This window comes from Ranitomeya imitator, chromosome 4 (genome assembly GCF_032444005.1).
Source record: "Ranitomeya imitator isolate aRanImi1 chromosome 4, aRanImi1.pri, whole genome shotgun sequence".
NCBI classification, from domain to species: domain Eukaryota; kingdom Metazoa; phylum Chordata; class Amphibia; order Anura; family Dendrobatidae; genus Ranitomeya; species Ranitomeya imitator.
Window position 1 is genome coordinate 164,431,888 of NC_091285.1, and position 14,499 is coordinate 164,446,386.

General features: G+C 39.4%; 1 protein-coding gene across 1 annotated transcript in view; it reads left to right on the forward strand.

Annotated features, from left to right (window-relative positions):
- Positions 1 to 6,906: 6,906 nt before the first annotated feature.
- Positions 6,907 to 14,499, forward strand: part of DRD1 (dopamine receptor D1) — a 98,333-nt gene continuing 90,740 nt past the window's right edge. The window contains exons 1-2 of the mRNA XM_069764084.1: positions 6,907 to 7,033; positions 7,416 to 8,252. The gene's annotated coding sequence lies outside the window, so the exon portion shown is untranslated. The remainder of the gene's footprint in view (positions 7,034 to 7,415; positions 8,253 to 14,499) is intronic.

The following is a 14,499-nucleotide window of genomic DNA, read 5'->3' on the forward strand; positions in this document are numbered from 1 at the left end:
GGCGCCCACGGAAGACATCAGTGGTTGATGATCGCAGACTAATCTCCATGGTGAAGAGAAACCCCTTCACAACAGCCAACCAAGTGACCAACACTCTCCAGGAGGTAGGTGTATCAATATCCAAATCTACCATAAAGAGAAGACTGCATGAAAGTAAATACAGAGGGTTCACTGCACAGTGCAAGCTACTCATAAGCATCAAGAATAAAAAGGCTAGACTGGACTTTGCTAAAAAACATCTAAAAAAGCCAGCACAGTTCTGGAAGAACATTCTTTGGACAGATGAAACCAAGATCAACCTCTACCAGAATGATGGAAAGAGAAAAGTATGGCGAAGGCGAGGTACAGCTCATGATCCAAAGCATACCACATCATCTGTAAAACACGGCGGAGGCAGTGTGATGGCTTGGGCATGCATGGCTGCCAGTGGCACTGGGTCACTAATGTTTATTGATGATGTGACATAGGACAGAAGCAGACAAATGAATTCTGAGGTATTCAGAGGCATACTGTGTGCTCGTATCCAGCCAAATGCAGCAAAACTGATTGGTCGTCGTTTCATACTACAAGTGGACAATGACCCAAAGCATAAAGCCAAAGCAACCCAGGAGTTTATTAAAGCAAGGAAGTGGAATATTCTTCAATGGCCAAGTCAATCACCTCATCTCAACCCAATTGAGCATGCATTTCACTTGGTAAAGACTAAACTTCAGACAGAAAGGCCCACAAACAAACAGCAACTGAAAGTGAAGGCTTGGCAGAGCATCAAAAAGGAGGAAACACAGCGTCTGGTGATGTCCATGAGTTCAAGACTTCAGGCAGTCATTGCCAACAAAGGGTTTTCAACCAAGTACTAAAAATGAACATTTTATTTAAAATTATTGAATCTGTCCAATTACTTTTGGTCCCTTTAAAAACAGGGTGGCACATGTTAAGGAGCTGAAACTCCTAAACCCTTCATTGAATTTTAATGTGGATACCCTCAAATGAAAGCTGAAAGTCTGAACTTCAACTGCATCTGAATTGTTTTGTTTAAAATTCATTGTGGTGATGTCTATAACCAAAATTAGAAAAATGTTGTCTCTGTCCAAATATATATGGATCTAACTGTATTTAGTATCGCCGCGTCCGTAACGGCCCGACCTATAAAACTGGCCCACTAGTTAACCCCTTCAGTAAACACCATAAGAAAAAAAGAAAAAAAACGAGGCAAAAAACAACGCTTTATTATCATACCGCCGAACAAAAAGTGGAATAATATGCGATCAAAAAGACAGATATAAATAACCATGCTACCGCTGAAAACGTCATCTTGTCCCGCAAAAAATGAGCTGCCACACAGCATCATCAGCAAAAAAATAAAAAAGTTATAGTCCTGAGAATAAAGCAATGCAAAAATAATTATTTTTTCTATTAAAAAGTTTTTATCGTATAAAAGCGCCAAAACATAAAAAAATGATATAAATGAGGTGTCGCTGCAATCGTACTGACCCGAAAGAATAAAACTGCTTTATCAATTTTACCAAACGCGGAACGGTATAAACGCCTCCCCCAAAAGAAATTCATGAATAGCTCGTTTTTGGTCATTCTGCCTCACAAAAATCGGAATAAAAAGCGATTAAAAAAGTCACGTGCCTGAAAATGTTACCAATAAAAACGTCAACTCGTCCCGCAAAAAACAAGACCTCACATGACTCTGTGGACCAAAATATGGAAAAATTATAGCTCTCAAAATGTGGTAACGCAAAAAATATTTTTTGCAATAAAAAGCGTCTTTCAGTGTGTGACGGCTGCCAATCATAAAAATCCGCTAAAAAACCCACTATAAAAGTAAATCAAACCCCACTTCATCACCCCCTTAGTTAGGGAAAAATTAAAAAAATGTATTTATTTCCATTTTCCCTTTAGGGCCAGGGGTAGGGTTAGGGCTAGGGTTAGGGCTAGGGCTAGGGTTAGGGTTAGGGCTAGGGTTAGGGTTAGGGCTAGGGTTAGGGTTAGGGCTACAGTTTGGGTTGGGGCTAAAGTTAGGGTTAGGGTTGGGGCTAAAGTTACAGTTAGGGTTTAGATTACATTTACATTTGGGAATATGGTTGGGATTAGGGTTAGGGGTGTGTCAGGGTTAGAGGTGTGGTTAGGGTTACTGTTGGGATTAGGGTTAGGGGTGTGTTTGGATTAGGGTTTCAGTTATAATTGGGGGGTTTCCACTGTTTAGGCACATCAGGGGCTCTCCAAACGCGACATGGCGTCCGATCTCAATTCCAGCCAATTCTGCGTTGAAAAAGTCAAACAGTGCTTCTTCCCTTCCGAGCTCTCCCGTGTGCCCAAACAGGGGTTTACCCCAACATATGGGGTATCAGCATACTCAGGACAAATATGATAACAACTTTTGGGGTCCAATTTCTCCTGTTACCCTTGGGAAAATACAAAACTGGGGGCTAAAAAATTATTTTTCTGGGAAAAAAAAGATTTTTTATTTTCACGGCTCTGTGTTATAAACTGTAGTGAAACACTTGGGGGTTCAAAGCTCTCACAACACATCTAGATGAGTTCCTTATTGGGTCTAGTTTCCAAAATGGTGTCACTTGTGGGGGGTTTCTACTGTTTAGGTACATTAGGGGCTCTGCAAATGCAATGTGACACCTGCAGACCATTCCATCTAAGTCTGCATTCCAAATGGAGCTCCTTCCCTTCCGAGCCCTCCCATGCGCCCAAACAGTGGTTACCCCCCACATATGGGGTATCAGCGCACTCAGGACAAATTGGACAACAAATTTTGGGGTCCAATTTCTCCTGTTACCCTCGGGAAAATATAAAACTGGGGGCTAAAAAATAAGTTTTGCGGGAAAAAATTTTTGTTTTATTTTTACGGCTCTCTATTATAAACTTCTGGGAAGCCCTTGGTGGGTCAAAGCGCTCACCACACATCTAGATAAGTTCCTTAGGGGGTCTACTTTCCAAAATGGTGTCACTTGTGGGGGGTTTCTACTGTTTAGGTACATTAGGGGCTCTGCAAACGCAATGTGACACCTGCAGACCATTCCATCTAAGTCTGCATTTAAATGGCACTCCTTCCCTTCCGAGCCCTCCCATGCGCCCAAACAGTGATTCCCCCCACATATGGGGTATCAGTGCACTCAGGACAAATTGGGCAACAAATTGTGGAGTCCAATTTCTCCTGTTACCCTTGGGAAAATACAAAACTGGGGGCTAAAAAATAATTTTTGTGGGAAAAAATTTTTGTTTTATTTTTAGGCTCTGCATTATAAACTTCTGTGAAGCACTTGGTGGGTCAAAGTGCTCACCACACCTCTAGATAAGTTCCTTAGGGGGTCTAATTTCCAAAATGGTGTCACTTGCGGAGGGTTTCAATGTTTAGGCACATCAGTGGCTCTCCAAACGCAACATGGCGTCCCATCTCAATTCCTGTCAATTTTGCATTGAAAAGTCAAACGGCGCTCCTTCCTTTCCGAGCTCTCCCATCCGCCCAAACAGTGGTTTACCCCCACATGTGGGGTATCAGCATACTCAGGACAAATTGTACAACAACTTTTGGGGTCCAATTTCTTCTCTTACCCTTGTGAAAATAAAAAATTGGGGGCGAAAAGATCATTTTTGTGAAAAAATATGATTTTTTATTTTTACGGTTCTGCATTATAAACTTCTGTAAAGCACTTGGTGGGTCAAAGTGCTCACCACGCCTCCAGATAAGTTCCTTAGGGGGTCTACTTTCCAAAATGGTATCACTTGTGGGGGGTTTCAATGTTTAGGCACATCAGTGGCTCTCCAAACGCAACATGGCGTCCCATCTCAATTCCTGTCAATTTTGCATTGAAAAGTCAAACGGCGCTCCTTCCCTTCCGAGCTCTCCCATCCGCCCAAACAGTGGTTTACCCCCACATATGGGGTATCAGCGTACTCAGGACAAATTGTACAACAACTTTTGGGGTCCAATTTCTTCTCTTACCCTTGGGAAAATAAAAAATTGGGGGCGAAAAGATAATTTTTGTGAAAAAATATGATTTTTTATTTTTATGGTTCTGCATTATAAACTTCTGTGAAGCACTTGGTGGGTCAAAGTGCTCACCACACCTCTAGATAAGTTCCTTAGGGGGTCTACTTTCCAAAATGGTGTCACTTGTGGGGGGTTTCAATGTTTAGGCACATCAGGGGCTCTCCAAACGAAACATGGCGTCCCATCTCAATTCCAGTCAATTTTGCATTGAAAAGTCAAATGACGCTCCTTTGCTTCCAAGCTCTGCCATGCGCCCAAACAGTGGTTTACCCCCACATATGGGGTATCGGCGTACTCAGGACAAATTGTACAACAATGTTTGGGGTCCATTTTCTCCTGTTACCCTTGGTAAAATAAAACAAATTGGAGCTGAATTAAATTTTTTGTGAAAAAAAGTTAAATGTTCATTTTTATTTAAACATTCAAAAAATTCCTGTGAAGCACCAGAAGGGTTAATAAACTTCTTGAATATGGTTTTGAGCACCTTGAGGGGTTTAGTTTTTAGAATGGTGTCACACTTGGGTATTTTCTATCATATAGACCCCTCAAAATTACTTCAAATGAGATGTGGTCCCTAAAAAAAAATGGTGTTGTAGAAATGAGAAATTGCTGGTCAACTTTTAACCCTTATAACTCCCTAACAAAAAAAAATTTTGGTTCCAAAATTGTGCTGATATAAAGTAGACATGTGGGAAATGTTACTTATTAAGTATTTTTGGCGACATATCTCTGTGATTTAATTGCATAAAAATTCAAAGTTGGAAAATTGCGAAATTTTCATAAGTTTTGCCAAATTTCCATTTTTTTCACAAATAAACGCAGGTACTATCAAAGAATTTTTACCATTGTCATGAAGTACAATATGTCTTGAGAAAACAATGTCAGAATCACTGGGATCCATTGAAGCGTTCCAGAGTTATAACCTCATAAAGGGACAGTGGTCAGAATTGTAAAAATTGGCCCGGTCATTAACGTGCAAATCACCCTTGGGGGTAAAGGGGTTAAAAAGGGATAAAAAAAAACTGATTTTTTTTTTCAAAATTCATCAACCCCACCTATGCCATTTTGAAGAATTTGGAGTAAAAATATCAATGTCACAAGATAAAAAGGAATTATTATTAAACAATGAAAATGATGAATTGGGGCAAATGTGTCGAGTGTGTTACCCCTTATATCTGATTGTCCCCAAAACACAGATTCCCCTTGACCAGTCAAGAGGTAGGTTTGCAAGGCTATTCTCAAGTTTGAAAGTTATCTCTTATCTTTGTGACAGGGGATAACTTTCCGATCGATGATGGGTCAACCGTCGTAGCCCCATGGTACGCGAGAACTGGGGCTTTTCAGAGCCCCAGCTGAAAGGAGCTGTAGTCAATCTTGCGTGCTACTGCTCCATTCACTCTTAGGCCTCATTCAGACATCTGTTTTTCTCATATACAAGAAAAACGGACTGATTATTTTGATCAGACTTTGATTTGAGTATGGAATGAATGTCATAGTCATGACTTCATCCAAGAGCAGTCTGACTTTTCATGGACCCATAAACTTGTATTCCCTATTTTGGTCCGACCCTCGGATCAAGATCAAACATATCCAGGTGATTTTCTGCAGACTGAAAACCATAGATTGTCAATGAAATCATAGACTATCACAAGTGTGTGTGCTATCCGAGAAATATCTGAAGGAGGCCTTAATGGGACCACTGTAGATAGCCGAGCACTGAGCTCAGCTAGTCTTCATCAATCTTATTAGACTGAATAGAGAGGTAATGGGCATGATCGACCTATGCTGCATTCAGTTGGGGCTCTGAAGAGACCAGGTTCTCTGGATCACTGTCCCATGCGTAAGGGATAACTTTCAAGCTTGAAAATACCTTTGTAAGGTCACATTGTAGGCTGGTTTCAAACATCTTTGTTTTACAATTTGTGTACAGACCGGCCCCAGATCTCATGATGTGAACTCGCCAGCCTCATTTGTAGAAATCAGATCTTACACACATTGGGTGCACATTACACCTCCAACACTTGGCACCCGTGCTGTTCCGCTAGACTAAGCCAAGTTCTTCAAAAACGTATTGGTCTTCTAAAATTGGCTTAGTAAAACCTCGAAGTTCTGAATTAAATTACAGGTCCAACGTGCAGATCTGGTAAAGCAATTAAGGAAATATTATTTTATATTATTATATCGTTTTAAATGAAGGTAGAACTAAGTCCTGATTATACCTGTGGTTTTTGTGTTCTGCCCTGGGTTTTGATATTTTTGGGGACAAGATTATCATTCCGTACAGTTCTATTTTTGAACTTCATTATAAGTGATTGGAATTTGCTTTAGGTCCTTCATAGTTGTCTTGAATCTCTAAAGTGGTTGTGAACATATACATTTTCATCATATTTGGTCCATATACACTTAATGTTAAAGGGATAGTGCAGAATATGTACTTTTTATATACAATTCCATAACTTATAGGCTTACCTATTAATAGGAGAGACGGGATTCTTTTGTACCATAGACACAATAATTATCATTAATGTACGCCATTTATTATTGGGCGCTGAATCAATTACTTTTATTGGCTAGCTTTAACTGTGTATAAAAATACATTTTGACTGATTTCGTATGAATTTTACATTAGAATTTCAATAAATCACGCTTCTAATTTCTTACAGTTAATGGTATTAAGTGCATGAGAAGTTACAAAGATGAACACCTAACTGCAATATAATTAAATGAGTCCTGATAACCTAGAGGGAAAACCGTATGTCCCTAAATTCATGGCATTGGGATGAATCAGGCTCATCCGCTGTGGAGCGCATCTCTGCTTTGGACCACTAGAGGGCGCTCCATAGACATATTCTCCATACAGGACGTCAGATAATCTAACAATGGAATGAAGAGCAGAGATACAGCAGCACTCTCAAAGTGAGGAAGACAAGACAGCATTGTTTTAACGGGAAGGCTACTTTTGTCTACAACATGATGAGGTCGGAATCATCTTGAGGATCAGCTGAATTCTTCAAGATCCATGTAAGTGATGCCTGTTGGATGAGAAGTGTCTCGAAGCTTAGTTCTTCATGTCTGCCTTCCGTATACAACTGTATCTTTATTTCTACTTAATGGCATAGGATGGTTTAGAAATGTAATGTCTGTAGTCGTTTTGAAGCCTATATCAATTTTTTTTGTTTTATTTTTTCTTTATTTTTATTATTTTTTGTGTTTGCAGCCTTGATGGAATTATACGTTGTTTTTTATGCCTTTTTTTAATATAATAGTGCTTGAATGACAGATGGCTTTATTTATTTTCTCGTGTCTTGTAAAGATATGATAGGATACAAATTTTTGCACAGTTTCCACTTTGTACTCAATTGTATCTTTGTGTCTTGTTACTGTGTCATGTACATAATCTTAGGAACAACTGACTCACCAAAGATTCTGGACATTGAATGTGTGCAACTCAGGTAGACTTGAGGAACACGAGGCCATGGTGATGTTTCATAGGAGTGGACCATGCAAATGTAGCTCAACTCATCTCTCCTAGTCATTTGGTTCATTCTAGAAGATACAGATGCCACCGATTGATGTAAAAATGCTGAATGATGAGAACCTGTCCGGAAAAGTAACATCTGGAGGACGGAGACCAGGTATCTCCTGCCAGGACCTCTCTTTTATTTATACAAGAAAAACCTTCAGAGATCCAAACATTTAGAGCCGAATCATGATCCCGAGATAAAACTTCTTTCTGCCGTCTAAACGACTTGTCTGACTTTTGGAAATAGTCTATGGACAAATGTTAAAAAAAGATGTAGAAGATGAATCTTTTTGGTCTGATGGCTGCTGCTGAGGTGTAACATCCATTCATTTCATTTTTTGGCAGACTTCGAAACGATTTTGCACTTTACTTAAAAACACATTTGAAATGTAAAATCTTGCCACCACCTTAATCTTAAGGTTGAGCTGGTCATCAGTGAATGAGATTGGGACAGCGACAAAATATAAGCACTGTAGACAATATATATTGTTTTAGTGGCTGTCTAGACGTATTCGGAAACAAACATGAAGTTTACAGCGAATTAAGGAACAATATGATCTCAAGCCTATAAATGACAAGCGAGAAGAATGTAAAAGAACTGTCAAAGTGTGGAAAGGATCCGGGATTCAATTCCAATTAATAAGGAAACAAATCTTAAGACAAAGCAAGATTCCCCTGGTCATGCTCCTGTGAAGGATCCAGCTTCAGGTTCCCCAGGTACAGTATGATCATGACTTTATATTGCATACATGAAATCTGCAGCCAAGCAGTGGAAAATTGTGCTTTAATAATACCATCTGCATCATCTAAGGCAAAATAAAATAAATAATGCCGTGACATTTATTCTGTGTGATACATTTGGGGCTGCCGTGTCCTGCCTGCAGTGTCCTAGATATGCAGACTGTAATAATGAAGCCTAGAACGTGGGCTTTTAATGGCTGTGTGTGGAGCTTGTAATAAGGATGTTCAAGGGTAATAATTGGGAATCATTTGTTCATACAAACATACAAACCTATGGAGGAGAGCTGACGTGGTAGCACCGGTCAAGCGTAAATGTCACTTCGGTGAAAAGATGCCCTTTGAAAGTTCCTTGGCTTGTTATGATGTGCATGTTTAATTGACTAATGGAAAAAAAAAAGCAATGATGTATTACTTATTTAACCTGTTATTAGAGAAGCATATAGTACTAACATATTCTACAGCCAGGTACACACACTCACAAACGTAGATGTATGGATGATGCGACCAGGGTAAAGTTTGCCCAGCCATTAATCTACATTGTAAGAAGGTGTCATCATGAACTTCTAACACTTTGATTACTAATATGTGAAGCATTATTGTCTGCTCTTTCAGATATAACAGAGGTGAATCTGTCATTTGTCTCTCAAAGACACAGCTCCTGGAGTAATATAGTATGTATACCTGTAAAAATGAAGCACTTGGTATCAGATAAGTTCAGCCACAACACAAACGTAGATCTTCTACACTCATAGTATAAATTGTTTTTTTTTTCTGTTTCTCAAGGATCTTTTCCTTCACTATGGTTGTTTCCTTAATTAAGTTTTTTTAGTGAAAACTTAGAATATTAAAACACTAAATTAAAAGTTTGAGTATATATATATATATATATATATATATATATAAAGTCCATGTTCCATTCTTTGGCCAGACAATCCCTAATTAGCTGGCGTCATCATTTCACTGTTGGGCTTTTTGCTGTGCCCTAGAAGTATTCACATTATGTAACGAATGTCATTACAGAGAAGCAACTCCCCCCCATTATTCTCCAGTATTGAAGAGTTCGGAGCATAATGAATCCTTTAGATGATAGCGGATTTCATTGATGCAGTATTTGTAGAAAGGACACCACAAACCAATAAATGTACACGGACTGAAAATGGCCAAGTGCATTCATGTGCTCTGTAGACAAATGAATCCATCTTCTTTTATCGAGTGAGTCAAGTATTATGTAACTAAAAGCTTTGGACTCAGACCTAGTATTATAAAATGGTAACCAAGCATTAACTGTGTGTATACTGATGAAAAACACATACCAGTTATATACATCATTGCGGTACCAACAACAGGAACATAAGAAAATCAGAAATGTTCAGCCACAGTATGAGGAGGAAGTTTGTACTTTTACATTATCATAGTTCGTATACATATATATATATATATATATATATATATACACATACAGTGGTGAAAAGAGTATTTGTTACACTGCTTATCTTGCAATTTTCCCGCCTACAAAGAATAGATAGAGAAGTCTATAATTTTTATCGTAGGTGCACTTCAGCTGTGAGACAGAATTTTTAAAAAAATCCAGAAAATCACATGATTTTTACTTATTGCATGAAATAAGTATTTGATAAAATAGAAAAACAGAACTTAATATTTGGTACAGAAACCTTTGTTTGCAATTACAGAGGTCAGACATTTCCAGTAGTTCTTGACCAAGTTTGCACACACTGCAGCAGGGATTTTGATCCACTCCTCCATACAGATCTTCTCCAGATTTTTCAGGTTTCGGGGCTGTGAAAGGGCAATATTGACTTTCAGCTCCCTCCAAAGATTTTTTATTGGGTTCAGGTCTGGAGACTGGGTAGGCCAATCCAGGATCTTGAAATGCTTCTTACGGAGCCACTCATTTCCCTGGCTGTGCGTTTTGGGTCATTGTCATGCTGGAAGACCCAGTCTCGACCCAACTTCAATGCTCTTACTAAGGGAAGGAGGTTGTTGGCCAAAATTTTGCAATGCATTACCCCATCCATCCTCCCTTCAATATAGTGCAGTCGTCCTGTCCTCTTTAGAGAAAAGCACCTCCAAAGTATGATGTTTCCCCCACCATGCTTCACGGTTTGGATGCTGTTCTTTAGATTGTACTAATCCTTCTTCCTCCAAACACGACCAATGGAGTTGATACCAAAAAGTTTTATTTTGGTCCTCTGGATCATTCAAAAGGTCATTGGTGAACTTCAAACAGGCCTGCATATATGCTGGCATGACCAGGGGGACCTTGCGTGCCCTGCAGGATTTTAATCCATGAAGGTGTATGTCATTACTAATGGTAATGTTTGAGACTGTGGTACCAGCATTGACCAGGTCCTCTCATATAGTTCTGGGCTGATTTCTGACCTTTCTCACAAGGCGAAATCTTGCATGCAGCCCCAAACCGAGGAAGATTAACAGTCATCTTGTGTTTCTTCCATTTTCTAAACATTATTGCCTTCTCACCAAGCTGCTTGCCTACTGTCCTGTTCGCCATTCCAGCCTTGGAATGTCTCTGGTGTTTTGAGGCACCGCTTTAGTCTTGGCCATGGTGGAGAGGTTGGTGTGTGAGTGATTGAGTGTGTGGACAGGTGTCTTTTATACAGGTAATAAGTTCCAACAGATGCAATTAATACAGGTTAGAAGTGCAGTGTAGAAGGGGTTTTAAAAGAAAGAAAAATAACAGGTCTGTGAGAGCCAGAATTCTTGTTGGTTGGTAGGCGATCAAATACTTATTTCATGCAGTAAGATGCAATTTATTTATTTAAAAATCATGCAATGTGAGTTTCTGGTTTTTACTTTTAGATTCTGTCTCTCACAGTTGAAGTTGGTCACATTTATAGGTTCAGCAGGGGTCAGATGATTTAGACATCAGTGATGGTGGGAAGATGATTATAGGGCAACGGAAGGCCTAGTTGATGTGATCTATCTATCTATCACCTATCTACCTATTATCTATCTGTCATCTATCTGTCATCTATCTATTACCTATCTATCTACATATAAATGTTTTTGTTTTTTTTCAGAAAACCACTTCCTTATTCAGATGTCCTGTGATAGATCCCCATTATTTTATGCCATACAGAGGCAGAACTAAAGTTCCAGCTATCATTGACAGTACATATAAAGCATGCTTGCTGGTATATCACAATTATAAAAAATCTGGTTCTACTTCACACCTAAATAGTACTGCTATATCAGACCCGACAAAAATGTTAGACCTAGATCACAATCTAAAGAAAAAGCAGAACCCTATACTAAATTAAGACAAGGACTTGTCAAACTTTTACTGGTACCTCGACAGAATATGCTTACATTAACATGCTTCTCAGTTTACATTTTAATTGTCTTCGGAATGGGATCCCTTATCATTCAGAGACTGTAGACACTTATTAGTCACTCAAAAATCATTCACCTCCATTTCCAAGGATCCTCATAGTTTGCAACACTATTATTCCACATATAACAGTTATATAGAAAATGAAGACGTCCTATAACAATCCTCTGAATGCCTGATCAGACATACTGGACAAGGTTGATTACTTGTCAGTTTATTCACTGTTCATTCAACCATCATTCAACCGTCAGTTATACATCTAAAGACACATTCATACATATGGTCATTTTTTGGGGGGTCTCCCCTATAATAACCAATAAAGGCTAAGCAAACAACTGTGAGCTGGTTATGAAAATTAAGGGGGGCCCCACGCCTTTTTAGAATTTACTTATTTAATCCACTCTACAAAGACAGTGGGTGCTGACTTCAATTCTCATCATCGTCACCTAGTCTCTGATGGCAAGGAGACCAGGTGAGAATCATGAGAACTGCATTCGGCACCCAGCATCTGGGAACAGCGCTAATTGTACGGGTTTTCCCAGGCATCGGTACTTGACACACTGATGACATACAGATGTCATCTGTGTGTCATCAGTGTGCACGTATGCAGCACGCATTTTGTCCATGCTGTGTGAAAAAAAGGACATGTCTGCAAGTTTTTCACATGGATACATGCTCCTTGTGAAAAACCTAACGTCTGCACCACCATGGAATACAATGGGTGTTCAAATGTCCATATTTGTGGTCCTTAACCCCTTTATGACCCCAGCTTTTTTCGGTTTTGCGTTTTTTGCTCCCCTACTTCCCAGAGCCATAACTTTTTATTTTTCCATGAATATGGCCATGTGAGGGCTTATTCTTTGCGAAACAAGTTGTTCTTTTGAACGACATCATTGGTTTTAGCATGTCATATACTAGAAAACAGGAAAAAAAATTCCAAGTGCGGTGAAATTGCAAAAAAAGTGCAATTTGTTTGGCTTTTTTTTGCTAGGTTCACTAAATGCTAAAACTGACCTGTCATTTTGATTCGTCGGGTCATTATGAGTTCATAGACACTAAACATGTATAGTGTCTTTTTTATCTAAGTGGTAAAAAAAATTCCAAACTTTGCTAAAAAAAAGAAAAATTGCACAATTTTACGATACGGGTAGCATATCCATTTTTTGTGATCTGGGGTTGGGTGAGGGCTTATTTTTTGCATGACAAGCTGGCGTTTTTAATTATACCATTTTGGTGCAGATACGTTCTTCTGATTGCCCGTTATTGCATTTTAATGCAATGTTGCGGTGACCAAAAAATGTAATTCGGGCGTTTCTAATTTTTTTCTCACTGTGCCGTTTAGCGATCAGGTTAATGCTTTTTTTATTGATAGATCGGGCGATTGTGAATGCAGCGATAACAAATATGTCTACATTTGTTTTTTTATTGTTTTATTTTGAATGGAGCAAAAGGGGGGTGATTTAAACTTTTATTTTTTTTATTTTTTTGATATTTTTTAAAACATTTTTTTACTTTTGCCATGTTTCAATAGCCTCCATGGGAGGCTATAAGTTGGCATAGCCTGAGCGGCTCTGCTACATAAGAGCCATGCTTAAATCGCCCTTAGGTACCTGAATTACAACATTGCTATGAGTGCCGACCACAGGGTGGCGCTCACAGCAATCCAGCATCAACAACCATAGAGGTCTTCAATAGACCTCTTCTTGTTATGCAGACGCATCGCTGACCCATGATCACGTGATGGGGGTCAGCGACGCGAGCATTTCCGGCCCGATGGCCGTAAGCGATGGTTAGATGCTGCTGTCAGCGTTTGACAGCGGCATTTAACTAGTTAATAGAAGCGGGTGGATTGTGATTCCACCCACCGCTATTGCAGGCACATGTCAGCTGTACAAAACAGCTGACATATCCCGGCTTTGATGAAGGCTCACCGCCGAAGCCCGCATCAAAGTTGTGGTTCTGACCTCGGACGTACTATCCTGTCCGAGGTCAGAAAGGGGTCAAAGACGGAGCGCAAACGGGTATAAAAAATTGAAAAAATTGGTAACACAATAGTTTGCTCACTGTGATTGCATTCATTGGCTCCCAGGGAGATTGTTGCAGTCAGGTCAAAAGGAGGTCCAGTTTTGGCAGTCCAAGGATTTCAGGCACATTGCAATGAGGTGGAAACCCCCCTATAGGAAGAGCTTTAGGAGAAACTCAAAGGGTTTCACACATTTAATAAAAAGTTAAAAATGGGACATTTATATTGCTAGACCAGAAATTGCTGCAGTCATACAAATGCCTGTATAGCTTATCATTTCTATAAAAACTGCCACCCCAGCTGTGCAAGCTGACATTTTGTGATACACTGCTTTAGACCACAAACCCAGACATCAAAATTAATTTAGACCCCAGTCCGAGCTCTAAAATGAATTCAAATCCCTGAAATATTTTAAGATCCCAGATAGGACACCTAAACTTTTTCTGACAGGTAAATAAGCATCCAAGTCAAATAAACAGACCCCAAATCCGAGCTCTAACAGACTGCCAGAATCTTAAATCAATTTTAAATCCCGAATCTTCTAAATCAGCAGTGCATACAATGAAGACCTAGCTGCCACATTGGTTTGCAGTGCCATTTTGTGCGACTCCAAACCATCTAGACACAGAAATTCTGAACTCTATGCGGATTCTCACAAGTATTTCATGTCAAAGGGCAGAGGACTGGCCTGTAGGCGAGACAAGCATGAGTAAGGACTTGTGATGTCAAGTGTGGCCATCTCTTAAATCCCAATATTTCAACATAATGGGAATGTCCTAACACCTGTGAGTCATCTACAAAAAAGTTGGTTAGGTGGAGAGGTGGTCATG